This window comes from Dermochelys coriacea, chromosome 20 (genome assembly GCF_009764565.3).
Source record: "Dermochelys coriacea isolate rDerCor1 chromosome 20, rDerCor1.pri.v4, whole genome shotgun sequence".
Lineage (NCBI taxonomy): Eukaryota > Metazoa > Chordata > Testudines > Dermochelyidae > Dermochelys > Dermochelys coriacea.
Genome location: NC_050087.2, coordinates 6,745,063 through 6,773,018, shown reverse-complemented (window position 1 = coordinate 6,773,018; position 27,956 = coordinate 6,745,063). Strand labels below are relative to the sequence as shown.

Here is a 27,956-nt window from a genome sequence, read left to right as displayed (position 1 = left end):
GTCTCTCACTGTCCCCTCAGTGGTGGGGGGTGATGGGGGTCTCTGTCAATGTCCCCTCTGGAGGGCAGGTGTCGGGGGGCTCTGTCACTGTCACCTCAGTGGTGGGGGTCTCTGTCAATGTCCTCTCTGGAGGGCAGGTGTCAGGGGGACTCTGTCACTGTCCCCTCAGTGGTGGGGGTGATGGGGGTCTCTGTCAATGTCCTCTCTGGAGGGTAGGTTTCAGGGGGTCTCTCTCACTGTGCCCTCAGTGGTGGGGGGTGATGGGGGTCTCTGTCAATGTCCCCTCTGGAGGGAAGGTGTCAGGGGGGCTCTGTCACTCTCCCCTCAGTGGTGGGGGTCTCTGTCAATGTCCCCTCTGGAGGGCAGGTGTCAGGGGGTCTCTCTCACTGTCCCCTCAGTGGTGGGGGGTGATGGGGGTCTCTGTCAATGTCCCCTCTGGAGGGCAGGGGTCAGGGGAGCTCTGTCATTCTCCCCTCAGTGGTGGGGGGTGATGGGGGTCTCAGTCAATGTCCCCTCTGGAGGGCAGGTGTCAGGGGGTCTCTCTCATTGTCCCCTCAGTGGTGGGGGGTGATGGGGGTCTCAGTCAATGTCCCCTCTGGAGGGCAGGTGTCAGGGGGGCTCTGTCACTGTCCCCTCAGTGGTGGGGGGTGATGGGGGTCTCAGTCAATGTCCCCTCTGGAGGGCAGGTGTCAGGGGGGCTCTGTCACTGTCCCCTCAGTGGTGGGGGGTGATGGGGGTCTCAGTCAATGTCCCCTCTGGAGGGCATGTGTCAGGGGGGCTCTGTCACTGTCCCCTCAGTGGTGGGGGGTGATGGGGGTCTCAGTCAATGTCCCCTCTGGAGGGCAGGTGTCCGGGGGGCTCTGTCACTCTCCCCTCAGTGGTGGGGGTTGGAGACTGTCGCTGCCTTTACTGTGGGGGGGGAAATCCCACCTAGAGGGCCCCGTCCAGTAACGCCCCCTCAGCTGAGGAAGGCAGACAGGGCGTGCACCTTCCACCCACTGCCTCTTGCGGGCAACGCCCACCCCTCCGCTTTGGCCCCCATCCCGGGCTGATGATTGGTTCTCCCTGATCTATGCCCCGCCCCTCTCGACGTCGCGCGAGAATCTCGCGCGTAGGGAGGGAGGGGGTACCCAGCGCGAGACCCAGGGACAGCTCGAGAGGGACGGAGCCAGCGCGAGATTCCGTGGTCAGCGCGAGGCAGAGGTGCGGACCTGAGGCAACCCAAGTGTTCCCCCGGTCTCGAGGTGAGCGAGGCCCCCCGCTGTCCCCCGAGAGTAGGCGCTGGGCCCCCCTTCACCTCCCCCAGTTTTCGTGAGAGTACCGGCCCCTTGCCTGAGTGACAAGCCTCGTCGGCCAATCGGTACACCGAGCATCTTGGAGTGATGGGCGCCGCAACCAACAGCGTCCGGGAATGGTGTGGTCACGCCCCTTTAGGGATGGGCGGGGCTCAGGGTTGCTGGAGGCTCCGAGGGGCCCGGGCGGTGGCCGGTTGTGGGGGGGGGCCCGGCCACGGACAGCTGGTTGGGGGTGTGAAAATGTCTGCTCGTGAGGAGTCCTGGGCTCCTTAGTGGGGGGCCCTGAGTGCTTTGGTTTGGGGGCTTATGAGGGGCTCCCGTGATGAGAAGGGGTTCTGGGCTGTGCCGTTGGGGGTTATGGGGGTCCCTATGCAGCAGGGCCGTTCTGGGTCAGCAGGTGGCTATGGGGAGGGTCCTTGTTCAGTAGGGAAATCCTGGCCTGGGTAAGGGCTTGGGGCTCTCTAGTGCAAATGGGTGAGTTAGGGAGATTGTAGGCTCGGTGGGAGAGGAGGCTCATGGGATTGGTAGATTGGGAGTGTCAGAAAAGCAACTTGATGGGGGTCTAGGATAATGCTGAGACTAGATATAGTGGGAGTAACCCTTTAACAGCCCCCCTCCTGGGAAGTGTATTGGAAGGGGTTGACTCCTCCCATCCCCAGGCAAGCTACATCAGTTACTCTAAACATCAGTAGGGTAAAAACTTAATGTTTAAATTACACAATCTTTGTGTGTGTGTGTGTGTATATACACACACACACACACAACTACAATTATTTAAAAAATATGTATATTGTGTAATTTAAACATTAAGTTTTTACCCTACTGATGTTTAGAGTAACTGATGTAACTTGCCTGGGGATGGGAGGAGTCAACCCCTTTCAGTACACTTCCTAGGAGGGGTGTGTGTATGTATGTGTCTGTCTATCTCGCTGTTAAAGTTTGGGCTTCCAAACTCTATGAGAACTTGTTGAAGCAATGAGTGTTTAATCCATTACTGCACAATTGCTACTCTTTCACTTGCATATTGTGGTGAACTAGGTGACAGTTTCGAATAAATTAGAACTATTAAACAAACTGGCTCATTTGTCATAGATTATAGAATATCAGGGGTGGAAGGGACTTCAGGAGATCATCTAGTCCAACCCCCTGCTCAAAGCAGGACCAATCACCAATATCTGCCCTAGATCCCTAAATGGTGTCAAAAGGGTTTCATCTTTATTGCTAAAATTAATTGGGACCCATTTTCTTTCCTTACCCTAAAAGAAAAAGACCAACAGGTTAGACTTTTCTTACATGAAATGTTACATGAAAATAAAAATACTTGTTGATTCATATAAAATCAGCATAGATTAATCAAATAAACTTGAATTTTTGAGACCAGACTCTGCTGTAATTTACACACTTCCCCTGCGATCCTTCATAACCTCTTTCCAGTCTCCTATCTGTACCTTTTTCCATGCTGCTTTCTATACATGGAATGCCATCTCTATCCCGGTTCCACAAGTAGTTACTGTCTCCATATTCAGGTCCCTTCTAAAGACTAAATTTTTCTATGAATGAATTAATAAAATTATATGCATACTTTCTCTGGGCTCTTCAGCTCTTCACCCCATGTCTTGTTTCATCATTGAGTTTTGTGGGGTAGGGACTTTCTTCAGTTTTTCTGGTACAGCATCAAGCACGTTGTTAACCATAGCACGATCCAAAAGGATGGCATGATGCTTTACAAACTATATAAATATAATTATTGCCCATTCACTAAAATATAGTCACTTGTGGTGTGGAATGCAGCAGCTATTCTGAATCACCAATTCTATAAAACAGTGATTTGACACAAATTAAGAATAACCTCATCAGTAGAACAAAGGGGATTTTATGGGGGTAGAATATAATTGCCCGAGTTGGAATCTCGTTATTAGCAGGGTTAACATCCCTTCTTAAAAAAAAAAAAAAAAAAATTGTATTTGGCTGCTATCATATAAATACATATTAACCATTTATCATTCTGGCCAACCATAATCAGTTTCATGGCTGTAGTTTAACCATCACTGAAGTGCTTGTTTGCTGTTAGTGTCTAAAAAGAAGGTTGAACTGATGGAAGTTACAGGCCATAAATGTAGATGTAAAGTTTGTTGAAGTATGGTTAACTGTTCTTGTGTCTGCAGTAGCCTCTTCTTTAGAGAGATGGTTCTTCATTTGGACCAATTATTTCTAATCCCAGAATCTGATTGGGAGTAGAGAGGTGGAAAACCAGTCTTTCTGTTTCAAAACAGTGAACAAACAGGCATTGGATGAAGCTGTCCTGTTCCCAGAATCCTAGTTTACAAAACCTGAAGGACCATTGAATTATAAAAATTTGTTCCCTTTTCACAGTTGTAGTCAAGCAAAGACATTTGGGAAATGTCACATTTTCTCTATATTTCAGGTGATAAATTTAGAGAGAAAATGTATGTTGTTTAATCATAGCAGTTAGAGCAGGAAAATACCTTTCAGGATATCTGATCCGTCTCACTGGCCAGTGCAGGATTATTCCGTTCTGTATTTTCTTGAGACAATCCAGTTGTAAATGTCTCAAGCAATAGGGTTTCTTTGTGGAGACTATTCCTGCATCTAACAGATTTAACTTTTGACAACTTTATTTGTACTTAGCCAAGTTTTGCGTTAAATTTATGCCATTATTCTTGGTTATACCTATTTGTACAATGCTCCTTTTCCCTCACTGGCATTCACTCTTCAAATAATTGTAGGCAGTTAATGTGTCCATCTTAGTTGTCATTAGGCAAATTACACATGTAGCTACTTTAACGTTTCTTCATAAATCAATCCCTTCAGTGACTTTATCGCTCCCCCTCCCTCCCCAAATGTCCTCCAGTTTGTCAGTAGTAAGTGCTGATTTTGGGTTGCTTAGAGCAGAATAAAGTTCACATCAGAGTTTGAGAGATGAGGACATAACGTTTTTGCTCTGGGTCACATTTTTTCCCCCTTCCTTATCACATTACAAGCTCCTGTCTAATTTACTGTCCACTATCACCTCAAGTATCTTCTTCCCTCCATCTATGATCTAGCTTACATTCCCCAGAGTATTAAATGTGTTTATTTCAAGTTGAATTTCTTTTTGTGCATATGTCTCATGCCCTTATTTCTAATGTTTCTAGATTTCTTACTGTTTCTTGGTTCTCCCTGGTGTTTGCAACACCTCCCAATTTAGGTATCTCTGAATTTCTTTAATGCTCTGATTTTTCTCTTCTTGCCCCACCATCCACATTCTACATAGTGTACAAAGATGTCAAATGAAAATGAACTTCATCTTGACTCAGCAGTGCTCGTCCTGGTGCTGCATCCAGCTTGGTAAATTGCAATTATCATTAACCTTTTTAAAATCTGGTCGAAGGACTGCAGTTAGTCTGTGTGACAGTGTTCTTATGAAGCTAATTTGGAAGTGCTGTAAAATCCATGTGGCGTGACTCCTACTGTGATGGTGATTGCAAAGGTATGCAGTGCACAAAATATTGGATAGCAACATATTGAACTGATTTGTATTGTCAGTTTAATTATAGTGGTTTACAGTGAACTTAGTTCTTGTGACACATCGTTATAAATTAAAAAATGTAAGCATGATATGGGAGGGAGTGTTTAGCAGTTAGAATAGGGACTAGGAGTTGGGATTCCTGGGTTCTCTTTACTGGCTTTGTCACTCTAGCCATGTGATATTGGGCAATTCGCTTAACCTCCCTGTGCCTCAGTTTTCCACAGGTAAATTAGTTCTAATACCCATCTTTTTAAAGTGCCTTGAGAGAGCCTTTTGTCGGGTGAAAGGTGCAATAAGTGCAGAATGACATTGGAAATGTTGCTTTTAAAAGTTTAAATGGAAAAATAAAACAATCTCTTTAAAAAATCAAACTTTTTTTGATTCAATTTCTTTATTTTCAGATCTCTTCTTAATAAGGGTCATGGTGGTTGGGAAGGCTGAGGAGGATAACCCCAGAATGGGCAAAATGAGTTGACTGGAGTCTGAGGATCTCAGACTGGTGTATAGGGAAGTTATTAACTCTCCCCCTACTTGTTGCTCTGAAAGGTGAGGACACTTAAGAGATGAAGTGCTAAAGGATATCAGGGGACAGTTGTGTGAAGGAAACTAGATCTCTGTTCCCAACCTCCTTTGGGATATAGAAGGTAGGTTATGAATCTTACCTGTTGTGGGTGATGAGGGCAGGGAATACGAGCAATCAACAGTAGAGTTCTTATGGAAATATGTAGCAATAATTGGAGTTTGCTACCATTTGGGACATTTCCTTGCCAACATTCAGTAGTTGGCTCTTCATGGTAAAAAGTTTTAAAATTTCTAAGTAAAACTTTTTTAGAGAGTATCATTCTACAGGTCTCCTGGTGTGGCAGGTGTGTGCAGCATGTTCATCTGAAGACTGCAGTATTTGGATTCCATATTGGAATGATGCGTAATATCTTATTTCTATGTGATATTTTGCTTTTCGTGCTACTTAGCACTTGAACTTTTCCAGGGCAAGACACTTAAGGCCATATTTTCAGAACTGCTCCTATCCCATTTAGGCACTTAAATGAAATGGACATATTTTCAAGCGTGACTCCCAGTGGGAGCTGCAGGGTGGTGAGTTCTTTTGACAGTCTGGCCTCATGAATCTGATTTTTCAAAGATGTTACGTCTTTTCTGCTCTCACTGACTTCTTTTTAAATGTAGAGCAATTCCTTCTCTTGTCTTTTTGCTTTGAAGAAACTCCTAATATGAGTCGACTAATTTTTCAACATTTTAAACTTCAATTAATAGTCTCATTTCCTTTTGAATTAATTGCTAACCTCAATTTCCAGCATTTTATATTTGTTGCTAAAACGTTAGATCATAACATCTGTGTTGAACTTTTGTCTTGCTGACATATTTCCCATGATGTGTCAGTTAAACAATTGCCAGTTTGCAAAAAGAAAAGGAGTACTTGTGGCACCTTAGAGACTAACAAATTTATTTGAGCATAAGCTTTCGTGAGCTACAGCTCACTTCATCGGATGCATTGCCAGTGAATCAGTGGCCCCTTTGTTCTGCTCTTCCCCATTTCCCTTGATATAGCAAACTAGGTGTGAAATAATTAAGGCTAGTCTATGCACAGAATTGCTCTGGTTTAATAAAGGCGTTCTTATTTATGTATTTATTTATTTTTATTTTATTTTTTTAACAGATTTAGTTAAACCAGTACAAAAGGCTGTGTGGACACTGTGTTAGCTTAAATTGCTTAAGAACAGGTTGAACTAAACAGAAATAAGGTCAAGTCTACACTGTGGCAGCACAACTGCTGCTGTGTTGCTGCAGCACTGCAATATAGGTGCTTCTTACGTTCATGGAAGAGGTTGGTTTTTTTTGTTTTTTTTTTTTTCCCCACTGATGTAGTTAACCCACCTCTCCAAGAGGCATTAGCTAAGTCGATGCCAGAATGATTCCTTTGACCTAGCTGTGCCTACAGTGGGGATTAGGTTGACAGCACATGAGACACAGGTTTTCACACACCTAAGCAGTGTAGCTAGGTCGATTAAAGTTTTAGGTATAGACCGGGCCTAAATGTCTATGTAGAGGATTGTGCCAGTTTAACAAAAGAGGTGCAAACGTGTGTGGGGCCAACCCCTTAGCAGCAGCATTTTTGCAGAGGGGAAATAATTTACTCTAAAAGACAATAAGAAAAGGAGTACTTGTGGCACCTTAGAAACTAACAAATTTATTAGAGCATAAGTTTTCGTGAGCTACAGCTCACTTCATCAGATGCATTTGGTGAAAAAAACAGAGGGGAGTTTTTTCCACCAAATGCATCCGATGAAGTGAGCTGTAGCTCACGAAAGCTTATGCTCTAATAAATTTTAGTCTCTAAGGCGCCACAAGTACTCCTTTTCTTTTTGCGAATACAGACTAACACGGCTGCTACTCTGAAATCTAGAAGACAATGTGTTTTATTGGTGCTAGCTGCACAACTATTAGAGCTACTGGCATCAAAGTCTCATCTCTAAAGTAGTGGATTAAAGTTCATGCCCTAGGGTGACTCCTCATTTTTAAATGCACGGAGATGGGATGGTTCTTAAATGTTAATAGGTAACAATTTGCTTTTGCTGTAGTTAGTCTTTAGTTCTTTTGAGAGAGAAATTTAGCTTAATTCTTTCTACAAGTTCATATATTTCCCTATTCCGTAACTATTCATCATGGAGTTTCTTGCATTGTTCTCTGAAGCATGTATTCTGGCCATGGTTGGACAGAACACTGGTCTGCACTGCAGTCCCAAATGGGCTGGCATAAGCTAGAGAACATAAGAGGAGCAACACAGAATTGAACCCCCAGTGTGTAGTGAAGTTCCCTAAAGAAGGCAACACGGTATGATTATGGATTGCAGATAGCAAGTAGTGCTTCAGCTCATGTTTCATAGAGGGAGATGCAGCTCTGTTAGGAAAGTGCTGCAGTAGTCTGGAATGTAACTCTCTGCTGTCCCACCCTTACGTGAAAGAATAAACTGGTGGCAAAGTACTGCTGCCAGCCATTACAAGCTGATTCATGAAAGTAAACAAAGTCTCTCTACCAGTTACAGGCCACATTAGCCACTGGTATTACCTTCTTATTCATGATAAACTTACGGTGCATATCTTCCAGATATTTTCTGTGTACTTTTTGTGAGGCAGGAGAGGTATTATAGTATTGAACTGTGCTGAAGAAAACTTTTCAGGTTCCTTTTGTCTGAAATGCCAGTTATGAATGGAGTCTCAAGGAGTGTTGTCATGAGGCTCACGATTTCAGTGCATTGTGACAGCGTGCTCCCATAGAACCAGGATTTGCTATGCCATTGAAAGTTAGTTCCTCAGATTTTGCTAGCCTGCCATGCTCACAAAGAATATTTTTCAGCTCTGAGTTGGCAAGGGTAAGGAGAGGAAATGATTCTGTTCTGAATACCACTTACTTTTTTTTTTTTTTTTTTTTTTTTTTGAAAGCTGCCTAAGGCCTAGTCTGCACTTAAAACTTATAATGGCATGGCTATGTTGATCAGGGATGTGAATAAAAACACAACCCCTGCTGACAGAGCTAAGCCAACAAAACCCCCAGTGTAGGTGCAGCTATGCTGACAGAAGAGGACTTCTGTTGGCATAGCTAATATCATTTAGGGAGATGGTGTTCCTGCACTGGCAGAAAAACTCCTCCTGTTGGTGTACGCGGCATCTGTACTAGAGAGTATGGTGGAATAGACTGTGTAGTGTAGACATGGCTTAAAGTGGAACATAAGCTTTTTTTCTGATAGCAAAAGCTTTCACTTATGGTGGCAAAAAATAAAAACCTACTACTGTACAACCTTAATTATCTTACTATACTGGGGGATATTGAATAATTTCAGATAACTGAGGCATTGAATATTTGGGAGAATTTCCACTATAGCTGATGAGACATAATTCTGTTTTGGGTATTTGAGGGTCAGATAATCAGGGTTACACTGTAGAAGTACTTAATGGTACTGTTTTGGGGATTCTCTTCAGGGGTAATGTTTCACTGTCACCTTCCCTGCCCTCAAGTTGAAATATGACACATTTGGGCAAGAAAAACTTGAGTAACTAATCTGCTTCTAATAAATTGAAAAGTTTGTCCTTGCTGCATTACTTATTGCACTGGAATCTGAACTTCAAATCTACTCAACATCTCCTATTTGGGATGTATAGTCTAGATCAGATATAGAAAGATGGTGGTTTTAAAATTGTCAGCATTGTGATAAATTTAATTAGAAGGAGAAGAGAGGCAGGTGAAGTCCAAATATAGTACTAAGTATGTCATTGGTGGTATCTAGGTAGATGTAAGTTTCACTAATGTAAACTTTTAATTCTTGACTTGTGAAATCTGACTCCTTTATAGGGAGTGGACAGATAGTTTAGGTACAGGATTTAGTATTTAAATCCAGGCGTGGTGAGTGTCACTTACAAACCAAAGAAAAATAAAAGTATTTTACACTTTCATAAATCTCAGTAAAGTTTTTTCCATGTACTGTTGCAAATCTAAACAGAACTAGACTCACCAGTCTAGTTTTAAACTAAACAATGTTCAAAAAGTAAACAGTGAAGCACAATCTCAAACTTAAATTCCATCAGTTTTAATAATCTGAGGTAGTTCTAATAATCCAATATGCTATTTAGTACAGGTATGGATATTTTTCATAATAATAGTTTGACAGTTGATAACTTTATTCACTCATTTTCAACCGGAAGTTCACTGCACAATGTACTTTGGTGAAGAAATGCATATAATCTTTGTTTTATTTCTTTGTTTTGAATCTCTGCATTTATAACACGATTGTGGAATATGTAAACTTTGATGATCCATAGGATGCTGTTATCTCACTTACATAGTGCCTTTCATCTGTAAGGATTCCAGATCCCCTATATGGGTAATCACTTTGCTCCCTGCTAAAAGGTAGCTCCTTCTTAGGTGAACTGCAGCAGTTGTTTAACACATGCAGCAACAAACCTGGTCTCCAGACATTGCCTTGTTTATAAATGGAGCACATCTTGCACTCCTCTGTGAGCACTATAGCATCACTTTAGCTCCCCATGCATCAAATAATCCACACTGTAGAATCTGAATGCTGAATACATATAAATGCCCACATATGTTATAAATAAAAACCGGCAATGTTTTAGGTGGGTGCGGGGACATATTTTCACTTAATGTTCACACACATACAACTGCCTCATGGCTTCACTTAACTCCAACTCTCACACTGTGTAGTCAGGTCTAACATTTTAACAGTAGTTTTGTCTACAAGTCACTTAAAACTGGTTCTTATGGTAATATGCTATTTTCAACTTGGGGGAGCCTCTACTATTTAGCAAGACCTGCCTTTACCCTTCTTAGCAGCTGTCTAAGGCACAGATAGTGATTTAAATCTAAAGGCCAGAGTCCAGGGGGTTAAATTTTCAAAAGCTTCTAAGGATATGTCTACACAGCAGCTAGATGCCTATGACTGATCCAGCCAGCCAACTTGGTCTTGCACGGCTTGGGATGCAGGGCTGTTTCATTGCTGTGTAGACTTTCAGGCTTGGGCTGGAGCCTGGGCTTTAGGACCCTGTGAGGTGGGAGGGACCCAGAGTCTGCATAGGAAGTCTACATAGCAATGAAACAGCCCCTCAGCCTGAACCCTACAAGCCTGAGTCAACTGGCATAGGTTAACTGAGGGTGTCTAGTTACTGTCTAGACATACCTTAAGTGACTTTAGGAACCAAAGTCCTGTTTTCAAAGGTTGCTTAGGAGACTCGGGCTAAGTCTACACTAGAGAGCTTACAGCGGCACAGCTGGACCAATGCAGCTGTGCCACTGTAAGAACTCTCCTGTAGCTGCTCTATGCCAAAGGGGGAGAGTTCTCCCATCAACATAATTAACACCCCCCAACCCTCCCACAAGCAGCGATCGCTATGTTGGCAGGAGAAGCTCTCCTGCTGACATAGCGCTGTACATGCTACCATTTGTGCCGGCATAACTTATGTCTTGCAGGGATGTGGATTTGTTTTTTTTGTTTTTCTTCACACTTCTGAGTGCCATAAGTTTTGCTGACATAAGTGGTAGTGGAGACATGGCCATAGGCACTTAGGAACCCAAGTCTCAATGTAAGTCAACAGGACTGAGGCCATGTCTCCACTACCACTTATGTCGGCAAAACTTTTTTGTCGCTTGGGTGTGTGACACAGCCCCTCCCACCAAGTGACACAAGTTTTGCCTGCATAAGCGCTTGTGTGCACAGCACTATGTCTGCAGGAGATGCTCTCCCGCCGATGTAGTTACCGTCACTCATTGAGCTGGTTGTATTATGTTGATGGGAGAGCTCTCTTCCATCGGCATAACGTGGCTACACAAACGCTCTTCCAGCGGCACTGCTGTATCGGTACAGCTGTAGGCTTGTAAGTAGACATGGCCTAAATGACTTTTGAAAGTGGGGTGCAGGCTCCTAAGTCATTCAGGCACTTCTCATAGTTATCTCTGTAATAATCAATAGGCAGCACTGGGTCTCTTACATTATTTTTCTCCATTGTTCTTGCAATTGTAGTATAACTGCATGTGAATCATTTCTGCCCCCAAATATTCTAGGTGTCTTTCAATAGATGAACTTTAGTGTACATAAGGACATGCCACAGCTAATGAACAAATACAGGGGAAGGCTGGGATTATGTCAAGACCAGGGTGTTGCTTAGGTGGTTATGAGTTCATTTTGAAATATATTTTAAAAAAAGGTATTTGTCTAGTCTGCTGGAAGCAGTGCCAAAGTTTCTAACTCTGTGACCTCTATATGGAGCACCTTCTGCAAAGGGTTACAAGGAGTCAGTGGGTCAGCATGCTGAACAGTTGCAGTGTAGTCTTAATACATCAAAATCAGTAATATGAGAAGCAGGTAAGCCACTAACTTTAGATTTTTAGTGAAGCCTTGTGCAGTGTCATTTTGGTTTGATGTTGGATGCCTAGATGCCTTGGATCTCCTTGACTTTTGTCAGCCTGGATTCAGACCTGAGTTCAGCACAGTCTGGTTATAATAAAGATCTGGGGGTCCATGCTCATAGTGTTAGATCTAATCAACTTCTTTGATACCATTGATTATGAGGTGGTTCTGACTTGGCTGTGACTTCAATCAGAGTTCATTTGGGCAACTACTTTTCAGACCTGTGTCCTTCACCTGTTACTTGAGTTCACTGTAATATAGAGATTGTACTACTGCAATGCATGCTACATAATGGTACACCTTAAATCAATGTGGAAACAAGCTAGTGGTTTGCTTCTTGAATAGAGATTTCTCCTGAGTGCTTGACAACAATGTTCTGTGAATTGTACTTTCTGTAGGTTTTTGGGTAGAGTTTACTAACGTGTTGGTTTTGACCTATAATGTTCTAAAAAGCTTGAAGCCTACCTATGTGCAAGACTCCCTCTTGACTTCTGCCATCCTGGCATATCTGCAAACAGCTGGAGCCCACCTCAGTTTAATGAAGAGAGAGATGCTGACAGGGCATTCTCTGTGAACTGTTTGGAGACTTGGAGTTTACACTTTTCCCCCACACTTCTTGCCTCTTGCTCTGAAATACCATGAATTAGTTGATCTCCAGGCATGCTGCAAAGTCCTTCTCTTTTTCCAGGCTTTTGGGGAGGGAGGCAGGAACTTGAGAGTTGAGTATTTTCCCCCACTGATAAGTGCACTAGAGGTGGTCTTTCTAATTCTTCTAGTTTAGGAAATTGATGACTTGCTGTTGTGGTTAGGTTAGATTTATTTATTTTTTTTTGGTTTATCAGAAATGTAAATAAATGACACTAGGCAATTAGTAATCCTTACCTAACCCAAATTAGGTTGGTAGGCATTTGGAGAGCAGTAACTGTTTATCTTACTGGATTTTTGCAGTTGGGATCTATGCTTTCAACATAAAACTAGGTTGGAATGCCTATGGCTTTAAAACATTGAACCTGTGAGATACATGTAGGACACCTTGCAAACTGTTTAGCCATGTACCTGCATTGCAGGTCAGTTCCTTATTAACTATATGATTAGTACATATGTCCCCTGGAGACTGTGGTTGTTCCAGATCATTCTAGCTTGCACATATGCTCAGTGGCTTTACAGACGCTTGTTCCTTTTGTATCTTTTTGTCAATTTCTTTCATTACTAAATCTTTTTAAAAAGAGAAATTTAGATCCTATGTCTTTCGGTGTCCTTACTCTGTGCTGATTATATACCTGATTCATCATCCCTTCTGTTATGTTGATGCCCAGGTGCACCCATAAGGCTTCTGCTAACACTTCAAATGCCTTGCTCTGTCTCTAGCATTGAAGTTTCAACTCAGGCCAGGTCCACATTATAATCTTTTTGTGGTTGGGGTGTAATTTATTCTTATGACGTTTTTATCTTGGTAAATCCTAGCTAGGATAGAGGCAGCTTTAGTGGCAAAGAAGTTCTTTTGTCAGCATAACTTATTTCATTCAGGGAACTGGTTAGAAGTTCTATTGGCAAAAGCACTCTTGCCAGTTTAAATTGTGTCTGCGCTAGGAAGATTTGCTGGTAGAGCTACTGGCAAAGCTTTTCTAGTGTAAACTAGGCTTCGTGTGACTGGTGCATTGGGTCTGGAGGCCATATTATTCCTTTCACTGGAGCTTGTTTTGTTCTTGGCTGAAATATGCTATTGATGTCTCTCTCTCATCATCCTGCCATAAATATGTTGAATTTCTTTGCAGCTAATAGTTAACAAAGGTGTATGTGAGGATTGATAAACTTTAACATTTCACTTCCCTTTAACCCTCATTAAATAGGACCCAGTTTGTGCTCTGGATATTTAATTTGGTACATTATAAGCTTCCTTTAAGCCACTTTATTACTGTGAATTATTTTGCTGACATGGAAGGTCTTTCTCCCGATGGCAGTGATTTTAGTAAAGCGTGAGTGAACACCAGCCGTTCTTCTTCTAAATTTTAGAAGGGCAAGGTTTTCAAGGTCCTCAGGCCCACGCTGGGGAGGAGCCGGCATTAGCACTGTACGCCAGAGCTTCTGGGCACCAATTTCTGTGCATGCACACAGAAAGGCATAATTTAATGGGAAGTAGTTGGACTTTGCTTTCACCCTGCATTATAGGGTAACTTGAAATAATTTGTTAAATACCATGTGGCTGTTGGAGATTTACCTCAAGTAAGTTTCTTGCCAATATTCCAGTTTATACAGTTGGGTTTGCTTTATCAAGTTTATAAAGTGTCAGAGTTGTGCCTCTAAAGCAGATTTTATAGCATTAGCTTTTGGTTTTCTTTCCCATATGACAATTTAAAGCTTTCTTGCAGCTTTTCTGTTACAAAGCAAACATTCCCACTCCTTCCCCCACACCCCAAAATAACTCTAAATTCAAAGCATACTGCTAGCAATAGTCTATGCATATTTACCTTGGGTTCTGAAGTGGACTCTTTCCCAGAAAAACTTAAAAACTATATGAGGATGTCTCTTGGTGTGTAACATTTAGTGATGAATGGTCAGACTTCCAAAGATACTTAATGAGATTTTCAAAAGTGCCTAAGTAGGTTAGGCACTGTCTCCGATCCAGAGGGTCTGGTCCATGCCCAGCATGTAACCAGTCCTTTGTGTGGGACCCCGTTAGTCTGGTGGGCCGTTGTCTGTCTTTTGTTGTGTTCTGTTCCAGGCCTGAAGCCTAGTGGCTCTAGTCTCAAATACTTAGCCTGATCTCCCATCTCCTAGGGAGAGAAGAAACTCTGTCCCCCCACCCCCTAATGTGTAGCTATGCCAAGGTAATAGGTACAGAGTCATAAAAATACTTCAGGAAATTCCTGTGTTTGTCACAGGCACCTAATTCCACAAAGTACCTAATCTGCATGTTTAGGTGCCTAAAATACCTTTTTGTAAATCTGACCTGAAGAGATCATGGGTGAAATCTTCAAAACTAAGTCTCATTTTAAAAAGTGACTTCAGTACTTAGGAGCCCAAGTCCTATTAACTTTCAGTGAGAGTTAGGCTCCTAAGTGCCAAAATCACTTTTGAAAATGAGACTTAGGTGCCTTTGAAAATTTTACCCTATATCGTGATGAGCTACAGTGCTTTTGAGTATTATTGTAGTATAATACAATATTAATCCACGGCAATGTGGTGGTGTAGACAGGGCTGAGAACTGAACTATGGGCAAATCCCGAGGAAAGGTTGGCAGTCACTTATCCTATATTTTGTTTGTGGATCCTTGCATGTTGCCATTCTAATCTCCCAAACTGCCACCAACATATTCAGTGCATTATGCACTGAATGTTCATTTTGGTCAGAAAGCTTCAGGCAGAGATCTGCTAATCAGTATATTTAAATAAACAAAAACAAAAAGTACTTCTGGAACTCTCTCAAAGCAACAGGTTTCCTTCCTTGCGTTGTAATGGGAAATCTTTTACTATTTTCGACACTTCCCCTAGCTTTCAATCTTACACTTCCTCCTTTTTTGGATAGCGATGTAGAAATGTCTGTTTTTTTTTATTTTTTTTGTCTCACTTATCAGAGTAATGCCTCCTTAATTATAGTAAGTACTACATTTTCCACATTCTAGCTCCTGTTGGTGATCATGGGTTCTGCATTTGCTACCAGTCTACCTACATTTTTGTATATTCCATTGTAAGATATGTGCCGAGTAAAGATTCTGTGTAGCCATCTATAACAATCCAGTTTGTTTGTGGTTTTATCTGTTTGTTTGTTTTTTTCCCAGTAGCAGTGTATTGTCTTTTCTTAGGGGTTGGCCTAAGAAAAACATCATTACTCATTTCTATAGGCTTGTTTTTATCATGGGTTTTAATGTTGTTGGCATGACTCCCAGGTCCCAGCAAAATAACTGGGATGGCCTTGCTACTCAGTGTGAGAATTAATCCCATATAACTTTTTATGAGATTTAACTAACTCCATTTTTAGGCTTCTGGCATGCAGTAATACAGTAGTGAGCCATAGGCCCAAAGCACCATGTTCTGAGAACATGATTTATCAGAAAGATAAAATAGATTTTTAGACTTGTTATAGTATCCATGTTACATCTTATAAAAAAAAAAAAATCACATGAATGTACCTTGGATGGGCTGTTTTTTATATAGGTAGGCAGTGTTGTAGCCATGTCAGTCCCAGGATTTTAGAGAGACAAGGTGTGGGAAGTTGGGCCAATAAAAAAAAAAAAAATTACCTCACCCACCTTGTCCCTTTTATGTAGGTAGTATTGTAAGAACGCTATTTCTAGCTCAGTTTTCCTGACAGTCAAGTTCTGTTGTGCCTCTGCTCTTGCAATAGTTCAAGTCAGGCTCCTGTATTTTATAAAAGCAGTTTTTAAGAAAACCCTTAAACCCCTTTATCTGAAAGAATTGCCTATTTAAAGTGCCTGGGACAGCTGCAAACAGGTTCTCTGCTGAACTGCATATCAATGTAAGGATTTTTTTTTACCTGTAACTTTCTCAATTGCTTGCTATGAAGCTCTTTGTTAGATCTAAGCCTACTCCTTTTCTCTGAACCTGTTCCTGCTTGTCTAAGTCTGATGTCCACAATGGATTTCAGCCTTGACTGCAACTGCTGTGTTCTATAGAGTACTTTTTATTTAACATAATCCTTTGTTCATACTAGTACATGTTGTGCAGTAATTCAGGAAAGAGTAATCCCATTGTACAGTTTGGGTTTCCTCAGGCTAAAATCTCCTCTGTATTTGCTTGCTGCTAGCGCTAATCCTCTGGTTGTTCTCCCAGTATGTATCTGTGTGTCTCTCTTTCTGCCTCCACCTCCCCAGCCATTCCCTAATCCCTGTTTCTTAAAATTTAATTAAATGTTTAATATCTTATATGCACATAGTGCCTTTCATTATGAAGGTTCCCCAGATGCTGTTTATGTACAACACTAGTGATACATATATACAGCCTCTGTGGGAGGGAGGCCAGTAGCCAGTTGGTTGATAGCACCCTTGGATAAGAGTATGAGGAGGGGAAATTTTGACCAAGGACACCTGGGCAACTCCCTACTTCTAGAAAAAGTGCCTTAGGATCTCTAAAGTCCCTGCTGAGGACACACAACTGGAGTTTCTAGTCTCCTCCTCAAATACAGTTCTTTGGACGGTGAAGGGCTAAGCCAGCCCTCCTAAGATATAAAATTGTAGTCTTAGGCCTGGTTTACATCTAAAAATTAGATCAACCGAGCTATGTCACTCAGGACTGTGAAAAATTTCACACTGTGGTTAGGTCAACCTAACCCGTGGTGTAGATGCAGGTAGGCTGATAGAGGAATTCTTTCATTGACCTAGCTATCTCCTCTTGGAGAGGTGGATTAACTATATTGACAGAAGTGGTTTTTCCATCAATGTAGGTAGCATCTATAGTACAATGTTACCGCAGCATAGCTGCAGCATTTGAACTGTTCTACTGTAGCGCTTGTAATGTAGACATGGCCTGAACATCCCTCGTTAGGTGTCTCAAAGCCAGTGCTTAAACCTTCTAAACTGTCCCTTCCATAAATAGTGTTTAAGCAGTTACATTTGTTCTTATCTCCCCTCAGTTCTCCAACTTCCTAGAACTGTATGCTGCAATTAGAATAATAAATTCACATTAAAATACCTGTCTTGCATCATTGATTCACAAAAATGAAACCAACTTTTTATTGAGGGGAAAAAAATCATTGCTAAAACTGCCTCATATAAATATGATATACAGGGAATGAAGTTTATAATTGTACCTGTATTCATTCAAAACAAACTCTCAACCCATTCATACCTGCAGTGTTCCCTAATTTGAAGGGCTTAGTTTAATTTATGGCCAGATTTCACTATTATCACATTCTTCCTCCCCACATTCACATAGGAAAAAGAAAGTTGTTAGAAGTATATCTTGCAGTTGGTTCTTCTGTTTCTTTCAGCTTTTCCCCACTGATTAAATCCCAGTGGGTCTTGCTCACACATTTAGGGTTTAAGTGATTCCCATACTCGGGATTGGATTTCCCCAAGGTCAGACTGGCATGACCCTTTGGAATTTTTCACCTTCCTCTGGAGCATGGGTGGCCAACCTGAGCCTGAGAAGGAGCCAGAATTTACCAATGTGCCTTGCCAAAGAGCCACAGTAACACGTCAGCAGCCCCCCATCAGCTCCCAGCGCCTCCCACCCACCGGCAGCCCTGCTGATCAACGCCTACCGCTCCCTCCCCGCACCTCCTGATCAGCTGCTTCCTGGCGTGCAGGAGGCTTGGGGGTGGGGGAGGAACAAGGGCGTGGCAGGCTCAAGGGAAGGGGTGGAGTGGGGGCAGTGCCTGTGACAGAGCCAGGGGTTGAGCAGTGAGCACCCCCCAGCACACTGGAAAATTGGTTCCTATAGCTCCAGCCCCAGAGTCGTTGCCTATACAAGGAGCCACATATTAACTTCTGAAGAGCCCCATGTGTCTCCAGAGCCACACATTAGCCACCCCCTACTCTAGAGCATTGGGTGCAGATCACATGGCAGGATCATCTGCATATATCTCTCCTAATCAGTTCCCTGCCATTGTGGGGGCCTCTGGCATACAACTTGGTCTTTCCTGTTCTTTGCCTGTGGCACACAATAGTTGAATCTCCTGACAGCTGTACTACTTTGGTCTAATTCTGATTGTTGGACTTGGTGTGGGGGTGGCTGTGTGGTGGTTAGCGGCCTGTGACATACAGGCAGTCAGACTAGATAATCTGGTGATCCCTTCTGGCATTAAACTGATGATAAAGCTTCCAGCAAGCAGGAAGGCCTGGTCTGTAGTTTTATATTGATATAACAATTTCAGTTAGGGGTGTGTGATGGTTGCTTTACTGAGATAGTTAAATTGGTTCAGCACAGACATGTTTGTACTGGTGTAAAAGTGCCTTATATATCCTCTAAATGTACAGGAATAAATTATACCAGTGTCTATAACTGTGTCCACACTTGGGAAGGATTGCACTGATCTAGTTAAAACCCTACAATTTTTGTGTGTAGAAAAGCACTTATTCAGATCTAGGCTGTTAAGACTGGTGGACCCCAGGCATTCTTGTAATAACAGTAGTGACCGGCAGTACAGTGAAACAATATAGCGATATTTTTAGAGCATTTTTCATGCAAACATTATTGCCCAACATTCTACAGCATTAAATCATGACCAGAGAATTTCTATCCTGATACTGAGGCATGAGAGGGAGAAGGATGTTCTTAGTGAAGATTTGATGAGATGGAGAGATACAAGGAAGCTTGTTTAAGTGGCAGGAGCTGTAGATTCTTGTATTGTGCTCATCACCATAGTATCTGAGGGCCTTCCAGTAGTACATTAAGTAATGTGACTAAAATGTTTGTTCTCTTATCCTTTCCCCAGGCGGGAGAAGTATGTGCAGTTGAGTGTTCTGTTCTGGAAAGTTTTAAACACCCACCCACCCTCCTTAGAGAAGGCAAGGTCAAAGATGTGCCTGGTATTTAGAGTGGAAGGTGGTGAGGTTTGTGATGGTCTTTAGTTCCTGTGAGAATTCATTCCACAGTCTAGAGCTGGCTCCCAAGAAAGCTCTGTCTCCTGCAAATTCAGGCTTTATCTTTAATGTTGAAAGTTCCATTGTGCCAGAGAACAAAGTTGTTGACTAGTCTTCATCACAGATATAACCAATTAGTTCATTTTTATCATCCATTTATCATTGTGTCAACAGATTTAGGTTGTAGTGTAGACATAGCCTATGTCAGCATAATTTATGTCACTTGGATGTGAATAAACCACCCCCCCTGAATGTCATAAGTTACACCGACATAAGCACTTGTGTGCACAGCTCCTGTGTCATCAGGAGAGCTGCTCCTGCTGACATAGCTTCTGCCACTCGCAGAGGTGGGGGGGGTTTTATGCCGACAGGAGAGTTCTCTCCCTTCGGCATACAGCGTCTTCATCAGACATGCTACAGCGGTGCAGCTGTATCTGTACAGCTATAGCACTGTACATTATAGACATGGCCTTAGTCATTGCATGCATTTTTATGATTTATGTATGCATGGGTAATTGTAACTGTACTTACTGCTTTTAATAAAATTTGTAGTATGGATAAGACATTATACATGGATAGTGATCCCACACATACTTGGACTTCGTGTTCCTAGAATCTCCAAATTTGAGAAAAGCACCAGAGGTAATGTTCTCTCTGAGCTTGAAGCTGTAGCAAGAAGAGCTGAACCCATGGTGGTAGTTAACAAATTACTAAATTCAATTTAAATAAAATTTTAAAATGCTACATGGAGCTGTCAGCTATCGTTTCACTACCCTGACCCCAGACCATTGAGTCCTCTGAAAATAAGGACACAGCATAGAAATTTACCTTATTTTGTTGATTTGAGGTGATACTCTGAGAACGTGATTTGATACTCACTGGGAAGCCAGTGGAGGACAGGGTTGATGTATTTGCAATAGCCAGTGTTGCTGAGAGTGCTTCAGCGTTCTGTACCATTGGAGTTTTGTAGCACTGAAGACTTCATGCCCAGATCTATTGTATAGCTGTAGTCCAGCCAAGAGGTGAGTGAGGAAGGTGTGACTAAATGAAGCCAGGTCATCATTTGCCAAGATGGGATGGAGTCTTCTAGCCAACAAGAGAGAGCAGAAAGGAGACACTACTGTGGCTGCAAACTCTTCAAAATATTTTCATCTGCCCACCAGCATTACCTCTGTCTTCCTTAGGTTCAGTTTCAACCAGCTGCTCTTCATCCATGAGCTGATCTTGTTCAAACTCTGGGCTGTCTGGTCTCAGTAATGGAGTGGTCATATGTGATGACAAGTAGAGTTCTGTCATCTACCTAGTCTTGGTATGACAGGTAGTCCATGTCCTCTGACCAGTTCATCTGGTGGCTGCATGTAGATGTTGAATAAGACCAGAGAAAGCATTAATTCTTATGGGACTCCACAAGTGAGGGGTCTAGTAGTGGAACTAGTTGGGTGCTTCCCTCCAGGAAGAACTCAAACCATTTTAGTGTATTATCCTGGACCCCTGCCATACCTCTCAGTGCTGTCTTGCCTATCTCATGGTTGACAGTGTTGAGAGCTGCAGAGAGGTCCAGGAGGATGAGAATGAATGTCTGCCCTCTGTCCGTTAACAGGAGACCATCTGTTAGGCCACCAGTTCCAGGTCCTGGACTGAATCCAGATTTTCTGGTCTAGGATTTTAACTTAAATTAAATGAGCTTGAAGTTGGCCTTTGGGTAGCTTCTCTGAGCTTGCTCAGGAATGGAATGTTTGATACTGGGTGGTTGTTGGACAGAATCAATGTATCCAGGATTGGTTTCTTCATTGTTGGTCATGCTATTGTGTGCTTAAAGGAGAAAGGGAAGATTCCTTCCTTGAATGTCTTATTGGGTATTTTGATCATGAGTGGCTCCAGTTGCTCATGATTCTCCTTCACAAACCAGGAAGGGCATGGGTCAGATGCACAAGCCTTGGGCTGAGAATCCTATAGATTGGTGTGTGTCCAGAACAGAAGGTCAGTGTAGAACAAGTCAGTAGAGAGTTTACAAACAAGAAAGGTAGTTTATAGCTTGGTTATGAAAGGTGTGGGGAGTCAGAGGAGTGCTTCAGGGTTGGGAGTATGTGGCATTTGTACCTGTGAAAAGAAAGTTATCTTCTGTACAACTATCCGCCAAGAATTAGATCATAATCCCCCTCACAGCAACTGACTATGATGTTGCCAACAAAAACCACTGACTTGCTCTGTGACTGTGGGTAAATGGCTTAAACTCCCTGCCTTGGTTTTCCCATCTGTAAAACCTGGATATATATTGAAAGCACTTTATAGATCCCATATTCGGAGAGGCTCAAAGTTATTTCACACTTACAATAAAAATAAAAAAAAATACAGAAACCATGTGTCAAGGTTCCTTCCCCACTCTGAACTCTAGGGTACAGGTGTGGGGACCTGCATGAAAACCCCCTAAACTTATTTTTACCAGCTTAGGTTAAAACTTCCCAAAGGTACAACTTATTTTCCTTTTTCCCTTGGACTTTATTACTGCCACCACCAAGCATCTAACAGATATATAAAGGGGAAAGAGCATGCTTGGAAATGTCTTTCCCCCCCAAAATCCTCCCCTACACCCTCTTTCCTGAGGAAGGCTTGATAAAAATCCTCACCAATTTGCATAGATGAACACAGACCCAAACCCTTGGATCTTAAAAACAATGAAAAAGCAATCAGGTTCTTAAAAGAAGAATTTTAATAGAAGAAAAAGTAAAAGAATCACCTCTGTAAAATCAGGATGGTAAATACCTTAGAGGATAATTAGATTCAAAACATAGAGAATCCCTCTAGGCAAAACCTTAAGTTACAAAAAGACACGAAAACAGGAATATCCATTCCATTCAGCACAGCTTATTTTCTCCGCCATTTAAACAAACAGAATCTAATGCATATCTAGCTAAATTACTTACTAAGTTCTAAGACTCCATTCCGGGCAAAAGCATCACACAGACAGAGAGAGCCTTTCTTTCTCCCCCCCCTCCAACTCTGAAAGTATCTTGTCTCCTCATTGGTCATTTTGCTCAGGTACCAGTGAGGTTATCCTAGCTTCTTAACCCTTTACAGGTGAAAGGGTTTTTCCTCTGGCCAGGAGGGATTTTAAAGGTGTTTACCCTTCCCTTTATATTTATGACACCATGATATATTTAAGAAACTGTTCCCACATAGAACAGCTTCTTAAATGGTTTCCATGAGATGCCAGCATGTTCTTAGGGGGTGAATTTTCCTTGTGGCAGACTGGCCTTTCATTCCTGTTGTCAATAAGGTCTATACATCTAATTTCCTGTGAAGCCCTGTTTAAATTTTTCCCCAAGGGTCTATCTAGAGTTGGATAAAATGTTTTGTTTTTGTTTTTTAATGAGTTAGCAAACACATTTTGGGACTACTTCAGTCTGTGGTCTGAAATAAAGTGGAAAATTTAGCACTTGGTTGTGCTAATGTCCAAATTCATGAGCTGATTAGCAGCACTTTTTGTAGACATAGTTGTAGGACTGAATCAATCATACAGTTGTAGGACTGAAACAGAACTCAAGAGGTCATCTAGTCCAGTCTCCTGCACTCGTGACAGGACTAAGTATTATCTCTAGACCATCCCTGACAGGTGTTTGTCTAACCTGCTCTTAGAAATCTCCAATGATGGAGATTTCACAACCTCCCTACGCAATTTATTCCGGTGCTTAACCACCCTGACAGGAAGTTTTTCCTAATCCAACCTGAACTGTCCTTACTGCAATTTAAGCCCATTGCTTCTTGGCCTATCCTCCTGAGCTTAAGGAGAATAACTTTTCTCCCTCCTCCTTCTAACAGCCTTTTAATATACTTGAAAACTTTTGTGTCCCCTCTTTTCCAGACTAAACAAATCCATTTTTTTTTTTCAATCTTCCCTCATAGGTCCTGTTTTCTAGATCTTTAATCTTTTTGTTGCTCTTCTCTGGACTTCCTCCAATTTGTCAACATCTTTCCTGAAATGTGGCACTTAAAACTGGACACACTACTCCAGTTGAGGCCTAATCATTGCAGAATTAACCTTATTTAAAAATAATTGTTTGAACTTTTGATTATTGAAATAAGCAAAAATGACTCGTCACATCAGTCTCCAAAATATGATTCTCATCACAGGTAAGTAACGTGATAAGCACTTCAGTTTGCTGTATAACTAAGGCCATGTCTACACTGACAGGCTTACAGAATCACATCTGTAAGATCGCTCATGTAAGCCGCTCTGTGCCAACAGGAGAGAGCTCTCCTGTCAACATAATGAAACCACCTGAATGAGCAGCGATAGCTATGTCTGCCAGATGCACTTTCCTGCCGACATAGTGCTTTGCACACGAGCGCTTATGCCAGCAAAACTTATGTCACTCAGGGGTATGTTATTTTTTTTTTCCCCCCACATCCCGAGCAACATAAGTTTTACTGACATAATTGAAGGTAGACCTGGCCTAAACTTGTGTAGTAAGGGGAGATGTCATTTTATATCACACCTCTCCCTCCCTGCTACCTTTTCCTTTTCATTTGTTCTGAGAGGCATATAAAGCCCTGTCTACAGGGGCAAAAATGCTTATTTTTCAATTAAATTAGCTGATATTAACCCTCCCCCCATTCCAAACAGTTGTGTAGACCAGTGGCTCTCAACCTTTCCAGACTACTGTACCCCTTTCAGAAGCTTGACTTTTGTCATGCGTACCTCACTTAAATTGTTTGCTTACAAAATCAAAGTGTCACAGCACACTATTAATGAAAAACTGGTTACTGTATCATTTTTACCATATAATTATAAAATAAATCAATTGGAAATATTGTACTTACTTTTCAGTATATAATGTATATAGAGCAGTATAAACAAGTAATTGTATGAAATTTAAGTTTGTACTGACTTCGCTAGTGCTTTTTACGTAGCCTGTTGTAAAACTAGGCAAATATCTAGATGAGTTGATGTATCCCCGGAAGACGTCTGTGTACCCCCAGGAGTACACGAACCACTGGTGTAAACAGTGTTTGACAAGATTGTTTCGGTTAATTGTGTTCTAGCTTAAGGAGAGTCTAGCAACAACATAAATTGACTTACTCAGTTTTAAAGGTGTTAAATTCTGTCTGCACAAAAGAAAAGGAGTACTTGTGGCATCTTAGAGACTAACAGATTTATTTGAGCATAAGCTTTCGTGAGCTACAGCTCACTTCATCGGATGCAACTATAGCTCAAATAAATTTGTTAGTCTCTAAGGTGCCACAAGTACTCCTTTTCTTTTTGCGAATACAGACTAACATAGCTGCTACTCTGAAATCTGTCTGCACAGGTATTGGAGGAGAGTTTAATCCATTAAAGCTAACTTAATTGAAAAACGCATCTTTTTTGGCCAATGTAGACAAGGACAAAAGTACTTTTTTTTTTTTTCTTTAACTTCACATATGACAGTTTGTATATAGTTAGCATCACTGTTCCCTAAATTTTTGTGTGAGTGTTTCACAGCAACATGGTAAAGAATTATTTTTTTAGATAAAATCATGGTTGTAAAACCACCAAACCAACTACTAAGGGAACTCAGCACCTGGGATTTTATCTGAAACAGCTTTTAACTACTTGGAAGTGAGAGGGATGTGCAGGGTGGCAGGGGAATTCACTGATAGCGTTATGGGAGGCCAGGGATGTACATGGGACGGGGGCAGGTTATGTGCAGGGTGTCCTGTGTGGGGAGACGGGCTGTGGCCTTGAATAGGGAGCACCCAATCCTTATTCCTCTGACTCCCTTGCATCCTGACTCAACCCCATTCCCTCTTCATAGAACCTACCATTTTCCCATTTCTGTCTGCCTTCATTGTGAGGCATACAGACATTTCTTTTTCTTTGGGGCAAAAACAATTAACACAACAACCTCCGAAGCAACATAGGAAGCAAAGCAGACATCTGAAAAACCTGTGTAGTCTATGTTCTTAGAACTATATAACTTTACTCAACCCCCACCTAAAAATTGTGTTGATGTAGCAATCAGTGGCCATGTCTACACTACTGGCTAAATGAGCACTGCTGCGGTGTCGATTTAGTGGGTCTGGTGAAGACACACTGAGTCGATGGGAGAGTGCTCTGCTGTTGACTTCTGAACTTCACCTCCTAAAGAGGCAGAAGCTATGTTGATGGAAGAGTGTCTCCCATCAACGTAGCGTGATGTAGCGACCGCTGTAAGTCGACCTAAGTTATGTCTACTTCAGTTACGTAATTTATGTAACTGAACTAGTGTAACTTAGATCGACTTACAGCATTAGTGTAGACCAGCCCTGAAATATAGAAGAGGTGAACAATGAGTAGAGTTGTCTAGAGCCAACCAAGGCTAGCTGCAGCTGTGTTTAAAAAAAGACTTACCTCTTCCCTTGTTCATGAGTATTGGGAGATAAAGTGGGGACCTGAGCACGGGACCCGGAGTCAGAATCCTTAGAATTAAGCAAAACGCTTAACCTCTCCACCTTTTTCCCCCTTCCCCAATAAAGGCTTGTCTACACTAGGATTCATCACAGCCAGGTAACATGTTAACATGCAGCTTGCCCTGTCTACGCTAGTTTTCAAACACATTAGTTAAAATTAATGCATCCGATGAATTGAGCTGTAGCTCACGAAAGCTTATGCTCAAATAAATTTGTTAGTCTCTAAGGTGCCACAAGTGCTCCTTTTCTTTTTGCGAATACAGACTAACACGGCTGCTACTCTGAAACCATTAGTTAAAATGTTTTAGCTGACCTTTTTTTACAAATATACTTTTGCATCCTAGTTTAGACATGTTCCTTAAAATGGGAGAACACATTCCTCACGTGGGTATTGCTAGGATTAACACATTTCTTTAAAGTGCTTTGAAGATATTACCTACAGTACTACAAAAGTGCTTAGCGTGAGAGTTTGTTTAGCTCCTGTCAAGCTATATCAAAGCCTTTAGGACTGTTAATGTCACTTATGTGAGGGAATTTCCTCCCTCCAAGGCTATCTTGCAGGTTCTTGTGCTGCATTTGCTGTGTCTGTCTGTCCTACTGTAGATTTTCAGGGGTGGGATGTCAGATGCTTCAGAAGCGATCCAGTTCCAAAGCAAGTCTGTGTGGTGTTATAGATATGTCCTATTGTGATTCACGATCTGATGCTTCTATTTGGTTGACTTTTTCTAGTTCCTAACATTTTTAAAAAACTTTTGGCAAGATGAGTTCTGCAAGCACATTTTGGTTTGGCCTTGTGACTGAATTATAGTGCATTAAGTAATCACAGCATGGCAGACAGACAACATAGGCGCACCTGTACCAAAACATTTACACTCCTGACTCTGAATTTTTGGAAAATCTAAATATAGTTGAGTCTTTCTAATTCTCACTCTACTACTCCAAAAATCTAATAATTCTTCCAAAAATCCCAGTGGTCTGCCTTGAAATTCCTGAAAATATAATATGAATGTTTGGGAGGTCTTCATTTAATAACCCTTCATTATTCACAAAATATATTTCAATATGGCAAGCAATAAAGTATTTTCATATTACACATATCAAATACATGAGCGGAGTGCACTCTGTGATGCAGTTATGTTTTTATCTTTGCTCTAGTGTGTTAATGTGCAAGGAGTCTCTCAATCATTATTTTGATTTAGTGAAGGTTTTGCTTTGTTAAACTTCCTTGTGTAGCCAAATCTATAACTTTATTATATAGTGTAAAAAAGTAGTTAATGCAGTGGTAATACTACATATGCATAATTCTCAAAGTGCTTACAAAGGTGAGTAAGCATTCATTTCCACTTCACAGCTGGAGAAACTGAGACACATGGTGGGGAAGTGACTTGCCCAAGGTCACAGAGCAAGTCAGTGGCAGAGCTTGGAATAGGTCCCAATTGTAAGCTCCTTGGAGTCAGGGTTGTGCCTTATTTCTGTTTTGAAAGTTCCTGGCTCATTGTTGACATTATCAGGAACACACCTCTTCTGTGTAACCCTGATATTTAATGGATGACATGGCCTTCTGGCATGTTCAGAAACCATTTTAAATTATTTTTCTCACTCATCTCTGTATCAAAAATAACAAACAGTCCCTAAGAATGGAGAGCCATATATTTCACAGAAAAAATGTCCACCATTCAGCATTGATTTTTGCAAACTTTGAATTTTTTGGATGAACCATGCTAGAGAAGGGTGAGGTGTTATACTGTTGTCTACACTCCTCTTGTGAAGACTCATAAATCCTTTTGTGACACTGTAATGGTCTTGCTCTGGAAATGATGATATTTAAGTTATTGACTGAGGGGGGAATAAGCACCTTTAAAGAACAGGAAAAACTCAGAAACAAAGTTCTTGTTTTCATATACTACTTAAGGGTCTGAGGGGTGGGAATAAGAAAATATACAGGCTCTGGAAGCAGAAGCTTTTTCTCAGTAGAATGGTTGTTTGTTTTTTTTTGTTTGTTTTGTTTTTTCCCAAAACTTTCCATGAGGTGGAAGATGCTCTTCAGAAGTGCACTGACATAATTTTAAAGAATGATTCAATAATCTAATTCTTTGCTTTACGCTGCATTTTCAAACATGCTAAAAATAATCAAAACAACAAAATATGGTTCTGGGGCTGTGCGAAAAGAAATGAAAGTGCTGTTCTCCCAGTATCCAATCCTCTGATTGTTCTGCCGTTTCTTAAGAA

The 27,956-nt window shown here is 41.6% G+C and overlaps 1 protein-coding gene across 4 annotated transcripts in view; it reads left to right on the top strand.

Annotated features, from left to right (window-relative positions):
• The first annotated feature begins 1,099 nt into the window (after window positions 1-1,099).
• LOC119846028 (cyclic AMP-dependent transcription factor ATF-7) overlaps window positions 1,100-27,956 on the top strand; it is a 105,442-nt gene continuing 78,585 nt past the window's right edge. For 2 of the 4 annotated variants that reach the window (XM_038379142.2, XM_038379143.2), the window contains exon 1: window positions 1,103-1,244. The gene's annotated coding sequence lies outside the window, so the exon portion shown is untranslated. Of the gene's footprint in view, window positions 1,415-27,956 lie in introns of all 4 variants that reach the window. The other 2 variants (XM_043506726.1, XM_043506727.1) reach the window with 2 other exon arrangements.